Source organism: Ochlerotatus camptorhynchus, unplaced genomic scaffold (genome assembly GCF_037179485.1).
Source record: "Ochlerotatus camptorhynchus isolate MF236.1 unplaced genomic scaffold, CSIRO-AGI_Acam_v1.1 ptg000062l, whole genome shotgun sequence".
Lineage (NCBI taxonomy): Eukaryota > Metazoa > Arthropoda > Insecta > Diptera > Culicidae > Ochlerotatus > Ochlerotatus camptorhynchus.
Genome location: NW_027040552.1, coordinates 3,234,374 through 3,253,140, shown reverse-complemented (window position 1 = coordinate 3,253,140; position 18,767 = coordinate 3,234,374). Strand labels below are relative to the sequence as shown.

The 18,767-nt window shown below is 37.9% G+C and overlaps 1 protein-coding gene across 4 annotated transcripts in view; it reads right to left on the bottom strand.

Moving 5' to 3' along the window:
• The window catches only part of LOC135717661 (solute carrier family 35 member F3), a 272,141-nt gene that overhangs the window by 6,921 nt on the left and 246,453 nt on the right, over nt 1-18,767 (bottom strand). The gene's annotated exons all lie outside the window — the stretch shown is intronic.

The window sequence follows — 18,767 nt, the reverse complement described above, 5'->3', positions numbered from 1 at the left end:
AACATTGATCACCTGCAAAATCTCAACCGCTGTGCAATGGTGTAAGCACGCCATCCCGAAAGTACCAGCATGTAAATCTCTTGGATGCCAAATGGCCTTTTTCAGGGCTAATATATTTCTACGCTATAGCATTTCTTTTAAGACCTCTAGATGGTGGGTAAAACAGATTCACAAAATTGAAATATGTTTGAACCCAGGAAAAAACAACAAACGGCCCTTTTCAGGGCCACCAATTAAAATACAGATGGGGTTAAGATAATAGATTTTCGAATAATTAAAAGAACTAAGAGCAAACACGTTTGCTCCGACCACTCACGGCCTTTGTGCTACATATTTCAGCTCTTAGATGTAAAGTATTCATCACCTATTTCTCTTACCATAGGTAAGTAGTAATATCAACCGGTGGAAACTAACGATTTTAAATTGGCTCACTACTTGACTAGTCTATTGGTCCCAAGCAAATCGATTAACGTACCCACATTCTAGTAGAAATTCTAGTACTACACTATGTTTGTTTGGATTCGCTATGAAAGTTTGACAGATAAAATGAGGGGTTCGTGGATTTTCCTATGTTTCGAGGGGTACATCGATTAGCTTGGGACCGAAGATAGTACCAGAGTGTCTTTGTGTACAATCTAACACCCACTGTCCGGTAGTGTTATTATGGAAGAAAACTGCTTTTTATTACCCTTAAATTAAAGCAGGTTTAGTCCGGGAGTTAGAAGGTGTTAGCTCTATTGCAGCTCCAGTGACCCATTTCAGAATGCCTGGTAACGGCGCCGGTGTTGTAGTGGTAAGCGTGATTACCTCTCACCCCAGCAGGCCTGGGTTCAATCCCAGTCGGCGCCGTCAGGATTTTCTGAGGCATAACATCTCTGATCACGCCTACGAAACTAACGTTTTTAAATTGGCTCACTACTTGACTAGCATATTGTTCCCAAGCAAACGATTAACGCACCCTATTCTAGTCAAAATTCTAGTACTACACAATATTTGTTTTGATTCGCTTTGAAAGTTTGACTGATAAAATGAGGGGGTTAGTGGATTTTCCTATGTTTCGAGGAGTGAATCGATTAGCTTGGGACCGAAGAGAGTACCAGAGCTGAGCCAAAAAGTTGAGCACGTTACTTCGGGACCTACTAGTATTAGAGTTACCTCTATGGCTTCACTCTTGGCGTGACTCATTATACACCGACTCTAACTTTTATGTTCGCTAGCAAAGAAGTGGAATCGAAGTGATTTTCTTGGTGCTTTATTTTGTTCACCAAGAGATTATTAGAGACCTCCAGTTTATATTAATGTTGTGTATTCGATTACGTGAAATTGTGGAATGCTACGAAGAACACAAGTAAGTAAATGCAGTGATGGTGTTCTACCCAGAAAATTTACGATGTTAAATCATCACTTGCTTAAAATTTTTGGATTGCTTGTGTGTGAATGTATGAGTATACTAACGATGATGATTGAAGAATGTTTCAAAAAGAAGAAGAATCCAAATTCATTGACGGTGTCTTGAGCCTTAATGTATAACTGTCCGTTTATATTGTTGGTTGTGATGAAAATCGGAGTCTTCTGGCCACAGCTGCAGATTCCCTGCCAGATCATTAGCTTACCGGCAAACTTGTCCGCAAAAACAAAGTTATTTTTCTTGGGAACATTTCCGCGACCCCTGGCAACATAAAACTTCTTTCCCTGAAGCTGTTTGATGTCCAATTTGACACACGTTAAATCGTCCATCAGGATGTATCCGTTCAATTTGATCAACACCTGGTCATACAACTTTCGGACCCACGTTTTGGCCGTAATGTAGTGCTTTACGGTCCGGTTCGGTTGCTGCTTAATACCTCGATCAGTGCTGAGATTTGTCATTGTCATTGACAGACTTTTGCGCGATATTGACAAAATTGTTTTTCACATAGTCAATGATAGACTTGATCCTCAAAAAAATCTTTGTCAAAATCTCATTCATTTTTTCGTCAATGACAACGATTCACCTGGTAACAGAAAGTGTTATTTCTTGCATTCTGAGTCACATTATTGTTATCCAAGCAGTTCAGGACGTAGATGTTTATTCACTTTAATGGCTCCATATAATTGTTTTGCTCTTGCCATTTAATTTCATTTCAAATTAAGCTAATAAACAAATCAGCACATGTTCGTCACTGACAAAAATGCTACTGACAATTGACATGGTTTGCCTTGACGATGACTGTTAGCTCAAACGAGTGACCAAAGCAGAATTTTGAGTATCACCGTGTATTGTCGAAATTTTGCAGCACTGACCTCGATACTTGAAGATACCTTCCCGAATGCGTATAATCCGAACTGTATTGCGAACAGTTTGTTGGCCACATCCACGTCCGAAAAGTCCAGGATTTTAATTGGATTTGAGCGATTTGAAAGCCTTCATGACCGTAAATGTAACAATAGCTGCAATTTCCGAACCTACGACTAGATGCCTCCTATCAGATAAGGACTTTTAGTGCGGTACAATCGATAGAACTGTTTCAAACACATCGTCGGTACATAAACAAATCGGTGATCATCACTTTTTGCCGATGCACACCCAAGTAACATTTCTGGTTTTATGAGGGTTCTGTAGACAATTTAGCCTTGTAGAATGCTTTAAAACCTCAATAAAACTGATAATGTTGCCTGGGAATGGTCCCAAAGCCGTATTTAGGTAGACAAAAATGTTTACGCTAAAACCGTTGGTTTTAGGCATATGATGTCTTGGAGAAAGTTTCTTCATATTTTTTGGCCGATTTTTTAATGTTAGTGAAATTAGGGTGGTCCATAAAAATGGTGAATTGAAAATGTGAACTTTTTTATAGTTTGTGATAGATCAATACAATATAATAAAAAAGTTGCAGAACAATCAATTTGCAGCAACTTTGCTCAAGACACCAAATTTCCATCTCGTATGGTTCATGAGTTATGATTTATTTAACAAGCAGGTTGGGGTGGCCCCTGAAAAATTGGTTTTCTATGAATATCTTTTCATTCGTTCATTTCTCGTAAAAACAATGTTCTAGACACTTTTAGAACATTAAATGAAAATATTTTTGCTAAAGCAAGCAAGTTGCTATCTTTTTTATTGGAAAGTCAAAGACATTTCTAGATAGAGCTGGAATTAGGGCGTAACAGCTTTTGTAAACAATGACTTCTCTCGATAATTTCTACAAAATCAAGGCTCGCTCACGCAAATCAACATCACCATCGGGTAGAGGAAGACTTCCTCTACCCGATAGTTGTATTGGATTGCGTGGGCGTGCTTTGAATTCCTAGAAATCTTAGATAGAAGTCATTGTTTACTAAATCTGTTACGCCCTAATTCCAGCTCTATCTAGATTTTATTAAAAAAATGTCACTTTTAAATTGTCAATATCTCTTAAAGGAGTGAACCGATTTTCCACCTTTTAATTCCATTCGAAAGATCGTTGTTTTTTTACATCTATGGTGGAAAAACTGCGAGAGCGATTTTTGTTTAAAGCATTTAATTTTTTTTTAATTCATATTTGTATGCAAAAAACTGCCATAATTCTTCAAATAAAGGAGATAGTATCTTAATCGCTTGGAAAAAATGTGCGCCATCAAAAGTTCTGAAAGTATCTAGAACAAAGTTTTTACGAGAAATCAATGTATGCAAAAATATTAAAGATAACGTTTATTCTACGGTTTACCCTAGCTTATATTATAAAACATCAAACATGGCCTACTGGGATTGTGCTACAAACCTTACCTTCCACATCACTGACCACATTCATGGACTGCTTTACACTACTTGCCTTTTCCGGAAACTCCGATAGATGTTTGATGATCTTTTCTGCGTCTTGAAGGCCAGAATTTGTTGCACTGGTTGCCGCTGCAAACATTAACTCCGCATAAGGAACTTCTACGTTGATATCATGCACTTTTCTAAGCTTTGATCTCGTACTTGAGGTATCGAAAGATTTGCGTGGTCATCCTTTTCCAGCTTTCGGTTTTGCTAATTCACTTACAGGTTCACACCTTCTCAGCCAAACCTTGTTATGCTCAAAGAACCGTTTTCTGTTTCGATAACTCTTTGTCCACAATCTTGCAAATTTAAGTGCAAACATGCGAATTTTCTTTTTTAATTCTGATGTATTGATTTTTCTGTCTTGGAACCTGTCAAACACAAACTGGAATATAGCTGCTGAGGAACCATTCTTTATAAGCTGTTCTGCCAGATCACGGTTAGCGATTTTCACACCTGTTGTTCTTTTGTTAATAAAGGAATTCCAGCAACTTACCGCCAGCCATCCCGATTTTTTTTCTAGGATTCATGCACATAGAGTGCTTTCAAGTATCACTTAGAAATTTTGGAACACACCTGTTTGTTCCCGTTCTTTCAAGTAACGAACACGTTCGATATTTTCCTTTTTAGACAGCAGGACGGACTAAAGTGACTGCGCATTGTGTTCTCTTTCTAGTACTCGTTTTGAGCACGTGTGGCTAATCAAAGAAGGCTTTGCCGCTGCGTAGTGCACGTGTAATGAATCAATTTAGCTTGACGGTTTCAAAAATACCATAGCTTGCTATTATCACTGCTTTATATATGGACGCTAAAATTCAAATATACTGTGGTATGCTTTGGAATAATCTGTCAAAACCTCACCTAAAATCACTTTTTCACTTTCATCTTTTCATAGATTGATTTCTCTTAAAAACTTTGTTCTAGACACTTTTAGAACTTTTGATGGCACACATGTTTGCCCCAGCAATTAAGATACTATTTCCTTTATTTGAAGAGTTATGGCAGTTTTGTGCATACAAATATGATTAAATGCTTTAAACAAAAGTCACTCTCCCAGTTTTCCCACCATAAATGTAAAAAAACAACGATCTTTCGAATGGTCAATTTAAAAGTGCCATTTTTTTTTTGAAAAAAAAAATCGCCTGAAAAGGTATTTATAGAAAACCAATTTTTTAAGGGCTACCCTAACCTGCTTGATTAAATAAATCATAAATCATGGACCATAAGAGATGGAAATTTCATGTCTTGAGCAAAGTTGCTGCAAATTGATTGTTCTGTAACTTTATAAAATATTACATTGATCTATCTCAAACAATAAAAAAGTTCACATTTTCAATTCGCCATTTTTATGGACCACCCTAATTTCACTAACATGAAAAAATCGGCGAAAAATATGAAGAAACTTTCCTGAAGACACCATATGCCTAAAACCAAAAGTTTTAGTGCAAACATTTTTGCCTTCCTAAATACGGCTTTGTGACCATTGTGGTGGGGGTGGGGAGATACCCCTACTTTCCTCTCCTCATCTATCGTAAAAAATGATCACCTTAAGTCTGTTATTTGAAACTTGGCATCTTCAATTATATTTATAATCAAAACCGCAATGTACCCTTCTAGATGTGTTTCCAAAAGAAAATGATTTGTCGGCGCATTATTGTTACAACAATTGTATGAAACAGATGACCAAAGCACGCGTACACCATATTTTTGACAACAGGTGACAAAACATACATCAACACGTGCTAATGAGCTTTTTCCTCGAAATGTGCCTACATTTTTTTCAAACTTGTTTCCTTTTGCCTCTTACCATCCTGAAAGATGTTGAATATAGTAAGTCATACACAATTCATCGTCCTTACAGCAGTGGAGGTGACAGCGTGACAGCAATCTTTAAATAACGCTTTTTTATATCGCTTGCCTGGCTATGATGTCGCCTGAATATATGTCAGTAGTGTAGTAGCGGCGTGGTGGCGACGACGACGAAAAGTACAGAAGGCTTTCTCCATTAGCTTCAAGTATGTATAATATAAAGGGGATAGTGAATGCTTGAGCTAAGGAAAACCGATTTCCCGTCAGTTTCTGTGTACATCCACATCGGGCTTAATACCAGGGTGGGCAAACATTTATACACCACCACCAGCAGCAGCCACCCTTCTACCTTCCTTTAAAGAGTTGACGGTCGGTCGGTCGGTCGGTTGAATGTTTGCGTATAGTATTACACGAATTTATGGCTTGGAGTATCTGGCATGTATATTAATAGCTTGAGTAGCGAGAAATACATGAAAGAAACTACTATAAATAGTGTTTAATCTACATCGATAGCTGCACTAGTATTCCTAAGATAGAGCTAACAAACGCTAAAGGGGAATTAAGGACAACATAAATATAAACCCGTACACGGTTGAACTTTTCGGGGTTGTACGTTACCTTGAGTGGCTCGTTGACTTTGACCTGTAGGAGGGGAATTGTTGCCGGTTCGATTTTTCGATCAATTAAATATGAGTTTATTACTTTAAGTATTCCGGTTTTTCAAATGTGTTCGGGGAAAGTAGAATAATTTTATTTTCAATAATGGTGATTTCATTAGTCTTTGTACTCTAGATATATGAACTCGTCAAAAACTACCAGTTGTCAAAAAGCTGAGCATTGTCATTTAATTTCCCTTCATTCCTTCCATCCGCGATCAAGTGCCAACCGCCGATGAGTGCCGAATGCCAATGGCGGCAATCGAGTACCAGGGAGGCCACTCCGGACATGGAACCTATCTGTTGGGCCGGGTCCAACGTCTTTACTTTCCTTCCGAAGGAAGACATATAATATTTTCAGCCTCAGAAAAATCCAAACGACCTTGACGTGCATTGAATTCTCAGACACACTGGGGCGAGAAAGCAGTCACGACCACTCAACCACCGGCGACGTCAAGTTATGTCAGTGTCATTGAAAGATTTCAAACGATAATGGCAAAACTATTTTTTTAAACTTCACTTCTCCCATAACCTTTAGTCAAAGTGACACCGGTGGTGTAGTGGTAAGCGTGATTGGAAGTAAAGCCGTTGGTATCCGGTCCATGAGTTGATGGGTCGATAGGTAGGGAGGTGTGGGAGCTGTCTCCCTGGCGTTGGTAGCAGTACGAAAAAAAGGAAATGAATAAAAAAAACTATTCGTCAAAATCTCGATCATTTTTTTTTTTCACTTACACACACATTCACTGGGGCGAGCACTGTGGTAAACCCCGCCCCTTAAGCCTTAAGAATATTTTAAAATAATAAAGAGCTAATTTGGTTATCTTTCCCATCTAGAAACCATGTAAAATTTCCATGTAAATTTCTAGAAACTCCACGCTTCTCAAACGGTTCCAAATTGGGTCCTGATTAGCCAATCAGAATTTGAACTCATTTATTAATAAACTGACTTGGCACAAACCTTATAAAGTTTATATGGAAATTATAATGCGAAAACCTTTTTTTTCATATCTACCTCAAAGTTAATTATTTAACTCTGCTAATAGGAAAGCTACAACTTTGTTGAAGACCACCTTTCGATCAAATGTAAAGAACAAAAGTTATTAATGATTGAAGCCATTAATGTCTTATGGTTATGCTCATTCATCTGTTCAGCAGGTAACATTGGTGTTTCTGCACGCTATTCGGAATCTACCCAGTGTGACTATAGACGCTATATTCATAGTCTGGCGGATAGAATCTCGGGAACCAATTGAACTGTCAAATAGCGGAACCAATCGAGCAAATCACGACCAACAACAGAAAAGAGCACATCAGCTATTGCGAACAAAACTTCGGAAACCGTTTTCTCGTTATTAAAGGCTTGCCTACGCAAACTAGCACTATCTTTGCGTTGCGGAAAGATTTCCCTATCCGATGATGCCGGTAATTTGCGTTCGATTGTCGAGGAAAGAATAATCAACGTTTTGTTTATGAATGTTGATAGGACCTTTTCAATTGTTGGTCTACAATATATTGAATTGGTTCCACTTTTTGATAGATCGAAATTCTATCCGCCAGACTATGAATATAGCGACTATAAGTGTGACTGGGTTCTTGTATCCAGTATGGAGTTTTCAAAATCTGGGTAAACTAGTTTTGTTCTGATGAGTAGAATCTACCCAGATTCTGGGTAAATTCGTCTAATCGAAATTGTTCCAAAGTAAAAAATGGCACAGGTATAAAAGGGAGATTGTTGCGCTGCCAGTGAAAGTTTTAATGCTCAAAATATATAAATCTGATGCTCAAAATTTACAAATATGCAACTGTTTTCATTTTGAATGCTATCAGCAGCTATAGTTAGAAAGTATATTATTAGTTTCTGGACTTTGAACATTCTTCTGATTCTACGTTATCGAGATATTCTGCGACGCTTTTCTCGATGCCGATGTTGTTGTTCCTAATTTATAGAACTCATTTAAAATCAAATCTCAATAAATGGTTAGCATTTGTAACGGTATCGTTTTTTGGGTATTTCTATGTCGTATTCCGTAGTTATATATTTTTCTGACAATACGGCCTCAACGATCAATAGAAGGCTAGAGGAGCTGGTTGGATGAGGTTATGTTTGATAGAGGTACTGCAGCGGTCATATCAACCAGCGTTGCCAGATATATCGATTTATCGGTATATATACCGATTTCCGAACTAGATACCGATATACAGATAAGGTTCCTCAGAATACCGATTTTTGAGGTTTTATACAGATTTATACCAATTTTTTTTTAAATAATCAAAATGATTATTGCCTGTCCGCGCTCAGAATTTCGGAGAAAATGATTGTGAGCGAATTGTATCTTTTTAAATATCTAAAATTTTTTGAGCCATTAAAATTCTAAAAATAATTATCCTCAAAAATGTCTTATGGATACTCTGTCGATTAATGTTTCAATGTTGAACCGATAAACAGTCGATGGCTCTTTCCGGTAATTTAAACATTATATAAGTTTCTGGATTTTCTTCCACCTTTTTTTAATAATTAATTTATTTGTACAGGCTCAATCGAATAAACTTTACAGAGCCAAGTTATCTTTTGCGTTATACATAATTGATGTCTTAAATCTAGAGTTAAAGGAACTGAACCGATTACTCGCGGTCGTCTCGAGGTTAGTAGAGATTTACAGTTTTATGGATGGGGAGAGGGAGGAGGAGGTTTGAGTTATGATTAACGATACAAATATTTCATTATTCCTAAAACATGAACTTATTCCCATTAAATTATCCATTTCATCGTTAATTATTTTACGATTCCTCTCGGAAACTTTCGACTTCCCTTGGCAGCTTCTTCAGCCTTCGCTCGAATGATTCTTCCATCTTCTCTCGCCAGTTTTTTTAACTTTCCCGGAACTTTAGGGATGCTTCCAGATTTTGATTGCAGATCCACACTAGTTGCAGGAACTTTTAAGAAGTTCTGAAACTTCAGAAAAGTCCAGACTTTTGAGTAAGTTTCGATAAATTAAAGAATTGGTGGTGGATCGACTGTATCGTTGAATATTTTATTGAACAGCTACGCAGTCTTTGTTAAATTAAACGAGTTTTTATTTACCCGTGTCGAGACGTCGGGTAACTAAAAACTCGTTTAATTTAACAAAGACTGCGTAGCCGTTCAATAAAAAAAATATGTTAAATTAAAGAATGTTTCAATAACTTCTGTTAAAATTCAAAACCCGGAAATTGCAGGAAAGTCCAGCGAATTCCAGTGAACTTAAGGAAACATCATAAATATTTTGAAAACTTCACAAGTCCAAATAACTTCTGGAAAATTTAAAGGTTTTCAGGACAGTTTAGTTTTAGGAGAATTGAGAGAACTTTAGGAAGCTCCGAGAACATCAGGACAGATTATTAAATTTGTATCGTTGAAATTTTAAAGGAGTTCCGAGAAACTCATGCAATTTCCGAAAACTTCAGCAATGTTCCGAGGGGCTCATGCAAAATAAAGAAACGTAAGGGAAGATACATGAACATTAGCACATTGTGAGAACATTTCCGTGAAGTTTCGTTCCGTGTTTATTAAGTTCCGTGTTTATTAATGACAGTTCCGTGTTTATTAAAAGTTCCGTGTTTAAGGAAGTTCCGTGTTTATTAATGACAGTGTAGGTAACTTTTAAAAATTAGAAAAATCAGGAAGATCACAGAACTTCAATGCTGATGTTGCAATAAATTCAAGAAAATTGTGAGAGCGCTTAAGAAATTGCGTAATATTCAAGAAAGTCTAGAGACCTTCAAAGTTGATTAGAGATATTCCGGTAGTCTAATTATAATCAGGGAAGTTCCAAGTATTTCAAAGATGATCAGAGTACTCCAAAACAGCCCTATTAACGTAAGGAAAATTACAAGAACTTTTAAGGAATTCCGAGGAAATATGGAATATTCCTAAGTACATGTCAGGAATGTTCCAAAAACTCGAGGGACATTGCGGGGTCTTCAGGGATATTTTACGACCATGTGGAAAATTTTCTGGATCATTAGAACATCCCCCAAGAGCACTTTATCCCGGAATTATGTCCTAGTTTCTTTCGACTGTTCCGTTACCGCTCTGGCTTCCAACTTCCTCTAGATTTTTTTTCCAATCTACTTTAGGAAATTTCTTCAAGCGTCTCCCAGAAGTTTCTTCCGTCTTCTCCATGAAGTTGTATTAAAGATTATGATATAAACATATCAAGAAGGCTGGCAACTCTTCAATTTTCTCAAACGACCGGTATGAGGCAGGTACAATCGCGTAATCTGCCGCTCAAAGGTAAATGCTCCGAACGAAGCGGATAGCAAAGGTTCCATCCTTGCACGCTAAAACGGTCAACCATTCATTTATTTCATTTCATTGATAGGCCTAGTGACGTAGAAGGGCCGATGATTGAAAATTTTCAAACCAAAGCTAGGCCCTACTGCTTCAGGCAGGGCCGATGATTGGTTTTGAATTTATTTGACGTTGCGAAAAGTCTTAGCAAAGGGTGTACCACTTCTGATGACAAGCACAATGGCTTAACAAAAAGGGCCTTTCCATTGAAAGATTCACAAAAAGGCTTATTAATTTATGAAATTAAATTGTTATCGATTTCCATATATTTTTGAAAGCTTTTCGCATATTTTGGATGTAGTATACTGAGTTACTATTATTATTGTGAACAATAAAAATGCCTAAAATATTTCAATTTTCTTAATTATGAATTGAATAGTTACGTTTTGGACATATCAGGCATAACATTTGATAACGACACAAAAGCATTTGTAAATAAACTACGCCCACGCAAACCAACAACATCATTGGATAGGGGCAACTATCACCTTTCCGAAAGTGGTATTGGTTTGCGTGAGCGTACTTTGGTTCGGGTGTAAAGGGCCTTAGAAAGTTTGTTTACAAATGCTTTTGTGTCGTTATCAAATGTTATGCCTGATATGCCCATTAAAAACGTTACTCTAGAATTCACTTAAATTTGAGAATATGCAATTTACCCAAAAGTAACTATTTGGGCTGAACTCGAGTATTCTTCTTTGCTTGAACTATGTAGTTGCGTCGAATCTCTCTCAAATTTTAAGAAGTATGTTTACTCCGTGTATATACAAAGATTCGCGGTAATATTATCAGACGATTTGGCAACGTGATTGGTTTTGTTTACAAAAGCTGCCAACACTTGTCTGTATGTTCACTTAGTGGCGTCGCGTAACCTCACTTTTTACCTGTGCACCAACTTTCAAACCCAGATTTAATGCCGTGTTCATACTAGAATCCGTTGAAAAATACACTTAATCTTCTAGTTTACTCGATATCTATCCATTGCAGGCAATATGTTGATAATTGTTTATGTTTTGAGTGTTGGTGCGCAGGTAGATTGAGGTTAAGGAAACGCCACAGACTCTCTTTAAAATACTAGTGCAATTTCAGATCGCAACGAAATTCCTTCAAAATTCGCACAGTTGTTGGGGGCCTTAATACAAATCGAAAGAGCCATAAAGAGTGAATATTTGTCGTCCATTATTTTACCCAGCACTTCTAATAGGGTGTCGATTTTACCCCACTTAACGACATGACGTGTGCAAATCAACAGGATTCCAATCTTTTAGTGCTGCCAAAACCTTAAAATCGGCTGGTGTGTTTTGATTGTTTTCTTAGCATTTGACAGTTCAATGTGGGGCCAATGTGTCTCGAAACGTTCAATATAAAAATTTCCTGTGTTGATTTCTAGTAAAACTGACGGGGTGCCGGGTTTACCCACAGTGATGGGCTTACCCGCACTTGCACTATTTCTTCATGCTTATTCACATTATTACTATCGGTATCTGGTCAGTAGGTCGAAGTACGTTAGGCCAAATAAGGTGCACGGGAAAAAAAGAGTTCCCATATTCGTGAACCACAGCCGTGAACCATAGTTCACGGTGTATATTTGAGACAATTTTGTTCTGGATAGCTGGCCGTGATTTTTAGTTCACGGTCCGTTCCCGTTTTCGGGAACGGATTTTTTTCCGAGTGCTAGACCGGATTTGTTTCTATTTAAAAAATAAGTAGTCATTCTGTTCTTTTGATGTTTGGCACTAAATAGCCTGTAGAATTGAAGACATACTTCAAGTCTCCGCGTACATCGTACGGGTTAGGCAAAATATGTGCGTTTGACTTTATACTGTTGCATCAATGGCCCTTCGCTCATTTTCAACTTCTATTCAAATTTAATACTGCCGTACCCAGGGCTGTCATCTGATCACTCAATGCGCGCAATGTACTGATTTTCTGAAATGAACAAAATGAGAATCAAGCAAGTACAAAATTTGCTTGTCTTTCACCCTGCACAAATGTAAAGCAGCGGAAAAGAGAAGACAGACACACATCCAGAAAGTACGAAAGCTCAATGTGTAGCCATCGCTCCGAGGGCTCCGACGCAAAGAGCGCCACTCAGTGTAGGCAACCGGTGAACACTCGTGTTTATTTCAGTTACCGTGGGGACGTAATTTTTTATTAGCCCCGGTCCCTTTCAAATTGTATCATTATTTATGTACGGTCTTTATATTTGAAATGACGTTTCACATTCATCTAGTGATGGCCGATTTTCATTCGAATAACCGTTTAATCGATTAACGAACCGAATAGTAAACTATTTGTAATCGGTTAGATCATGCCGATATAAGCATTAACATCTCCACAGGATCATCACCGATCGTTCCAAACATGTGCTGCACTCTCATTGGTGGAAAAATTGGAGCACAGCGAACAAAAAATAATCGATTAGTTGTTAATCGAGTAATTAAAAAATGGGACATCTCTGATTTTGGTGTGATTGTTTTGATAAAAAAGAGCGCAAAATTTCATCTCTTCCGAGGGGGCAGCAAAACCACAAAATTACCTTGAATACGGGGGGTATTCATTGGATGAAAGGGACCGTGAAAGAGGACACTAAAATAAAAAGTTTTTCTTCCGACAGTTTCATCTTAGTATTCATCTTTGGTGTAGGGTTGCAAATGGGAAACCCAGCAAAAAGTCAAAATTCTTCTTCGTTACGCCATTCTTCACCTCCTATGCATGCAGTCATGGTAAGCAAAGTCTGCAAGTAATTAAAAGAAGACATTAGCGCTTGTTGTATTATATTCGGTCCCTGCGCCGCTCATTGTGTGGATCGCTATCTCATAGATTAGTTGGAAAAGAGTGTGCGAAGTAAATGGGAGAACCACACACTCTTTGTCGAGTGTTGTGAGATGCATGCACAAAGTTGCTTTGCTAACGCTCTGTGGTGCTTTCCAGCCCTGGCCGTACCCTAACGGAACTATCCACCTACCCTCTTCTGAAGATCATTCTCTAGTTAATAAATTATCACACTAAAGCTTAATGTTAGCATTTCCAACCAACATTTTATTTATCATTTCTAGAAATTGCTCCATCTTAAAAACATGAGCAATTCTATCGAATTACATGGTTTTTATGGTTTACGGCCCTTTGAGCTTTTCAATGATTCATTCTTAGGAGTTTTTCATCAAGTTTTTTCCCTTCTGTCAAGCATGAGCCACTGCAACTGGTGTAACGGAAGCGCTAGTTGGGCGGGAGCGCCAGTGAAGCGGAATTGAGCGAGGAATAGTGAGACGAGAGTGGCTCCTGTTCCACCTGATACCCATGCTCCCCTGATCTTCTTTTGAAGCCGCCAATAGAAAGGATGCGCTACTGGGGTGGGGAAGTGAGATGGAATGTACACTAGGCGGGAGCAATAGTGAGTCGATAGTGGTCCCTGTCCCGTCTGATTCCCATGCCGTCCATGACCCTCTTCTGAAACCGCCAGCAGGGTTACTTCCACTCACTTGCTATAAAAACATATTTTCCCTAATTATGAAAACATTACATGTTATAATGATAATAAGAACTTGTAAGTTACAAGAAGAGGTCGTGAAGTATGTGTTTGACACATAAAAACTGTCAATATTGCTTTCAGTGCGTCACAATCAGCGATTTACCGATTCGTGAGCGCTCACTCTGAGTGAACGCTCGCCAATCATAAGAACGCTGATTGTGACGCTCTGAAAGCGAAATTGACAGGTTTTAAGAGTCAAACGCATACTTTACACCCTGTTCTTGTTACTTACAAGTACAACATATCATTATATAATCTAATGATTTCATAATTCCGAAAAACATCGTTTTATAGCAAGTGAGTGGAAGCAACCCTGACCGCCAGTGCTAAATAATTACCCATTTGGCCTAAAGTCTTTCGGTCTAATGTCATTCGGTCTAACGTCCTTCGGCCTAACTGTGGGTTCTTTCTCGGGTACTTTAAATTGCTCGTAGTACACACGTCTTACCTCCAGTAAAGTCAGTAGTCGAAAAAACGATGCATTATGCCACGTCACTGATGATGGAGCTCAACTCTGACCGAATGTCTACACTAATCTCCAAGAACAGCAGGGATGTACTGACGCAGGGTTGAGTACATATTAGGATGTACAATAAACTAAAGGTGGATATTCCTCTATCCCACATTAACGTCCTTCGGCCTAACGTCCTTGGGCCTAACGACCTTCAGCCTTAAAAATACCAAAATCGACCGCGTTACGAAAAGTGGTTTTGAGCACTTATAACTCTGTCAATGTCGGATGGATTTTAATTCTAAACAAGCCAACCGATTGAAAAATTTTCTATGAATCTGCTAAAATTGACACTTTATCGATTTTCAACAGGTCACTATTGAAAATTCCACAAAGGTCCAACTGTTGCAATGGCGATCAAAATTATCACTGATTGCCTGCAAAAATCGCTCTCCCTAACACAGATTTCAAAATCGAATTCCATCCGGTTTTGCCGAATGGTGCTTATTGTGGTGGTGTCCGTTCGGTCGTCATCATCACCATCATCAGCAGCAGTACTTTCACCTTACAAATTACCATGACATTTCTGATCAAAGCACAAAACTGACATCTGCCGCCGTGTTCGCGAAAAATGTGAATCCTAGCCACGAGCACGCGTACACAATGTATGAGTTGGTTCGTGTCTAATCTATCGCGGACAAATTATTTTTATCTAGATAAAAGAATTCTATGGTTTTGACCGATGGGATCGCTGCATATTTGAATCGGCCGTTATGGATTCTCGAGTTAGGTTTATGTTTCATGTCGGTTTGTCGGTGGTACTTTCTCCAGTACACAATGAAAGTCTACCCGCAAGTAGCGATCTGCGGCCCACTTGAGCGTCCATTCACCGAAGAAGGACGAAGAAGCCGCTCTGCTACTGATCGGATTCAGTAGCTCGTCGTGAGTCGCTGTGGGTCATCTATGCCAAGCGTGTCGCCCTCGTTCCAAACAACATACAGCTCACCAGCCTCATCTGTGTTGAACATCCTAATAGCTCAGCATTACTCAACCATCACGACAAAACGGTCCTTTTCAGGACCACCAGAAATTTGCTAAAGAGTATTTTCAGTTCCCATAAGTTCAAATCTAACATACCATGTATTCTTAATGCACCATTGCACAGTGGTTGAAAAGTCCATTTTGACGCTCTTAATTAATAGAAATATGGAGAGTGGATTTAGAGTAATGACGTCTTGAGCAAAGTTGATGAATATGACATGCTTCATCTTTTGAAGGCATGGGTTCTGTGATTAATCCCCCTAAAAGTGAAATGGAAAATTTATTTTTTCACAATGTCCAGATAAATGGTTGATGTCTTCAGCAAAGTTGTAGCAAAAATGGTTACAAACAACTTTGATGAAGACATAAACGTCGTAAATTCCACTCAAATCGAGATAGAGAGCGTTGTTTGAGGACGGACCCCCAAAAACACGTTTTTCATCAAAACATATATTTTCTTTAATTTTAGGTCTTCACTATGTTCAACAAAGTTGATTTGTATACTAAAATACACATCTTTCTAGAACATACTATACTTGCATAATTTTAATAGGATTGATAAATTTTCTTTTATTTTCCATACATTTTGGACCTGCGTATCTTTCTTAGGTGCAAGAAGATGCAAATAAAGCCGAATGCATCTAAAACTAAATTAAAAGAGCTTTCAAATGGTGGTAAGCATGTCCATCCACGATCGTCTGCTCGAGAGTTGTGATCAAAACAAGTATCCATATCTTTACTCTGTTTTATGATATAACCTGTATAAAAAAGACAATCAACTTAAATATATCCACATATTTTTCCCAATTAAAAACTTTTTGTTCGATTGGTTTTGCATTTTTGTTGTCAATATTTTGAATTGTATTCAATTATCATCATCATTATCATTAATATAATCATTATCGTTTCCTTTAGCTTCTTCTGCTAGCAGCTGTTTAGAATCACTCGACAATGGCTTCTCGTGCTTTTTAGGCCATCCACGAATGCTAGTAATAAATGCACTGATGATACTAGGAGCCAGTTCAATAAATCACGATTTGTAAGCGATCTTGATTGCTTGCGGGTATTGAACTCTCAGTATCTGTTAAATAAAAGTTTTATTAATTTGTTCGTTGTTATTTTGGCTAAATACATGTACCTCTTCCAATCCTTGTTCCTTGCCTCCTGTGCTTCCTCAGAAAGCTGATCGATTGGAACAAGGAAATGTTCAATCACGGCTGATCTATGTATCATTACTTTATGAATACTAGCTGGCAAGTAATATCAGGTTTGATAGGTTGGTGTCGATTCACAAAACCAAAGCTTGTAGATCTGTGTATTCGGGTATAGGGTTGCTCAAGGACTTTTTCAAAGAATGAACCAACTTATTTTCATCTGCAGGACTTGCGTGAGAAACGTTTTTCAGGATATCCGTCACCTCTTTCTCACCTGATTCTCTCATCTTCATTTGTGTCGCAAATGCTAGTTCATTAAGCTGGTAGCTATTCCGAATCTCTGCAGTTTTCTTCCTTTACGTTGTTTCACAACATTCCGTCCTGCCACACTTTTCGCATTTTCAGAAGTAGACGGAAGCAAGTTTAAAACGTTTTTCGGAAGCGTGAACGGCTTACTGAAATACTCGGTGTGACACTTGACAACCATGCACGAGCATGTTTGGTCCAGAGCTTTTGAAAAAAGTCGCACATCGTTTTCATGGGTTTTCCGACATGTGCAGCCACATCCGGCATAATATTCACATTTATGGCATAACACTGGAGTACCTTCTCATAAACGCAATTGAATTTTGATGATCGGCCTCCACTCGTTTTTTTTACCATAGTGACAAGAGATCACGCTTATCAATTTCAACTTAAATTGAATAAAAAAAAAGATCATCAGCACTTGTTGTGATCTAACGATGAATTGAAAAATTGAAAATAAATTAAGCCCTATAAGATAATGCCATTTTACTTCAAAGTCCTGCTTTCGTAGCTTCCTCTGCTGTCCGGTTTCTTTGGCAGAATTAGTCTCTCTCTCTCCTTCGCTTGGCTTCCGCAGTTCTTCTATCTTACATTCTTTCATATAGGTACTTTCACAATTGCTTCACGCTTGATGAAAAACAGTGATGAGCACTATGGAAAAACACTCATAGACTCTCAAGTTTGACAGATTTTTTCGTTTTTGATGCTTCAGTTTTACCTTCTGGGAACCGTTTGCAAAGAAAATGTGCAGTTCTTGAATTTATAAACTCTGAGAAATCGGAACTTTGTTTATGGAGCCGGTTCCTATGGAAACGAGTTTATTACGCGGTTTAAAACACAGTATCCCCTTGTTGTTTACATGACTTCTATGAAGCCTATCAACGGGTGTTTGTTTTGATCACAACTCTCCAGCAGACGGTCGTGGATGGACAAGCTTACCACGATTTGAAAGCTCTTTTAATGTAGTTTTAGATGCATTTGTTTTTATCTGCACCTTCTTGCACCTAAGAAAGATACGCAAGTCCAAAATATGTGGAAAATAGAAGAAAATTTATCAATAACTCATCCTATTAAAATGATGCAGGTATAGTATGTTCTAGAAAGAAGTTTTTTTTTTTTTTTTTTTTTTTTTTTTTTTTTTTTAATTAAGTATACCAATCAACTTTGTTGAACATAGTGAAGACGTAAAATTAAAGAATATATATGTTTTGATGAAAAACGTGTTTTTGGGGGGTCCGTCCTCAAACAACGCTCTCTATCTCGATTTGAGTGGAATTTACGACGTTTATGTCTTCAGCAAAGTTGTTTGTAACTACTTTGCTGAAGACATCAACCATTTATCTGGACATTGTAAAAAAATTAATTTTCCATTTCACTTTTAGGGGGATTAATCACAAAACTCATGCCTTCAAAAGATGAAAAATGTCATACTCATCAACTTTGCTGAAGACGTCATTACTCTAAATCCACACTCCATGGTTCTATTAATTAAGAGCGTCAAAATCAACCTGGTCTATACAAGGTGTGGAATTGATGGCCTGTACGTATTGGTGCAGTTCGTTTTTCACTCGGCTTTCAGTCGGCTTCGCACGATTTGCTTCTTTCGACGCTCAAACACGCTCGTAGTTACGTCATAACGTTTGTTTCAATCAGCGTTTGCATTGGAAATTGAATATGAATTATAGAATTTCTGTATGAAGCCAAAATTTATGA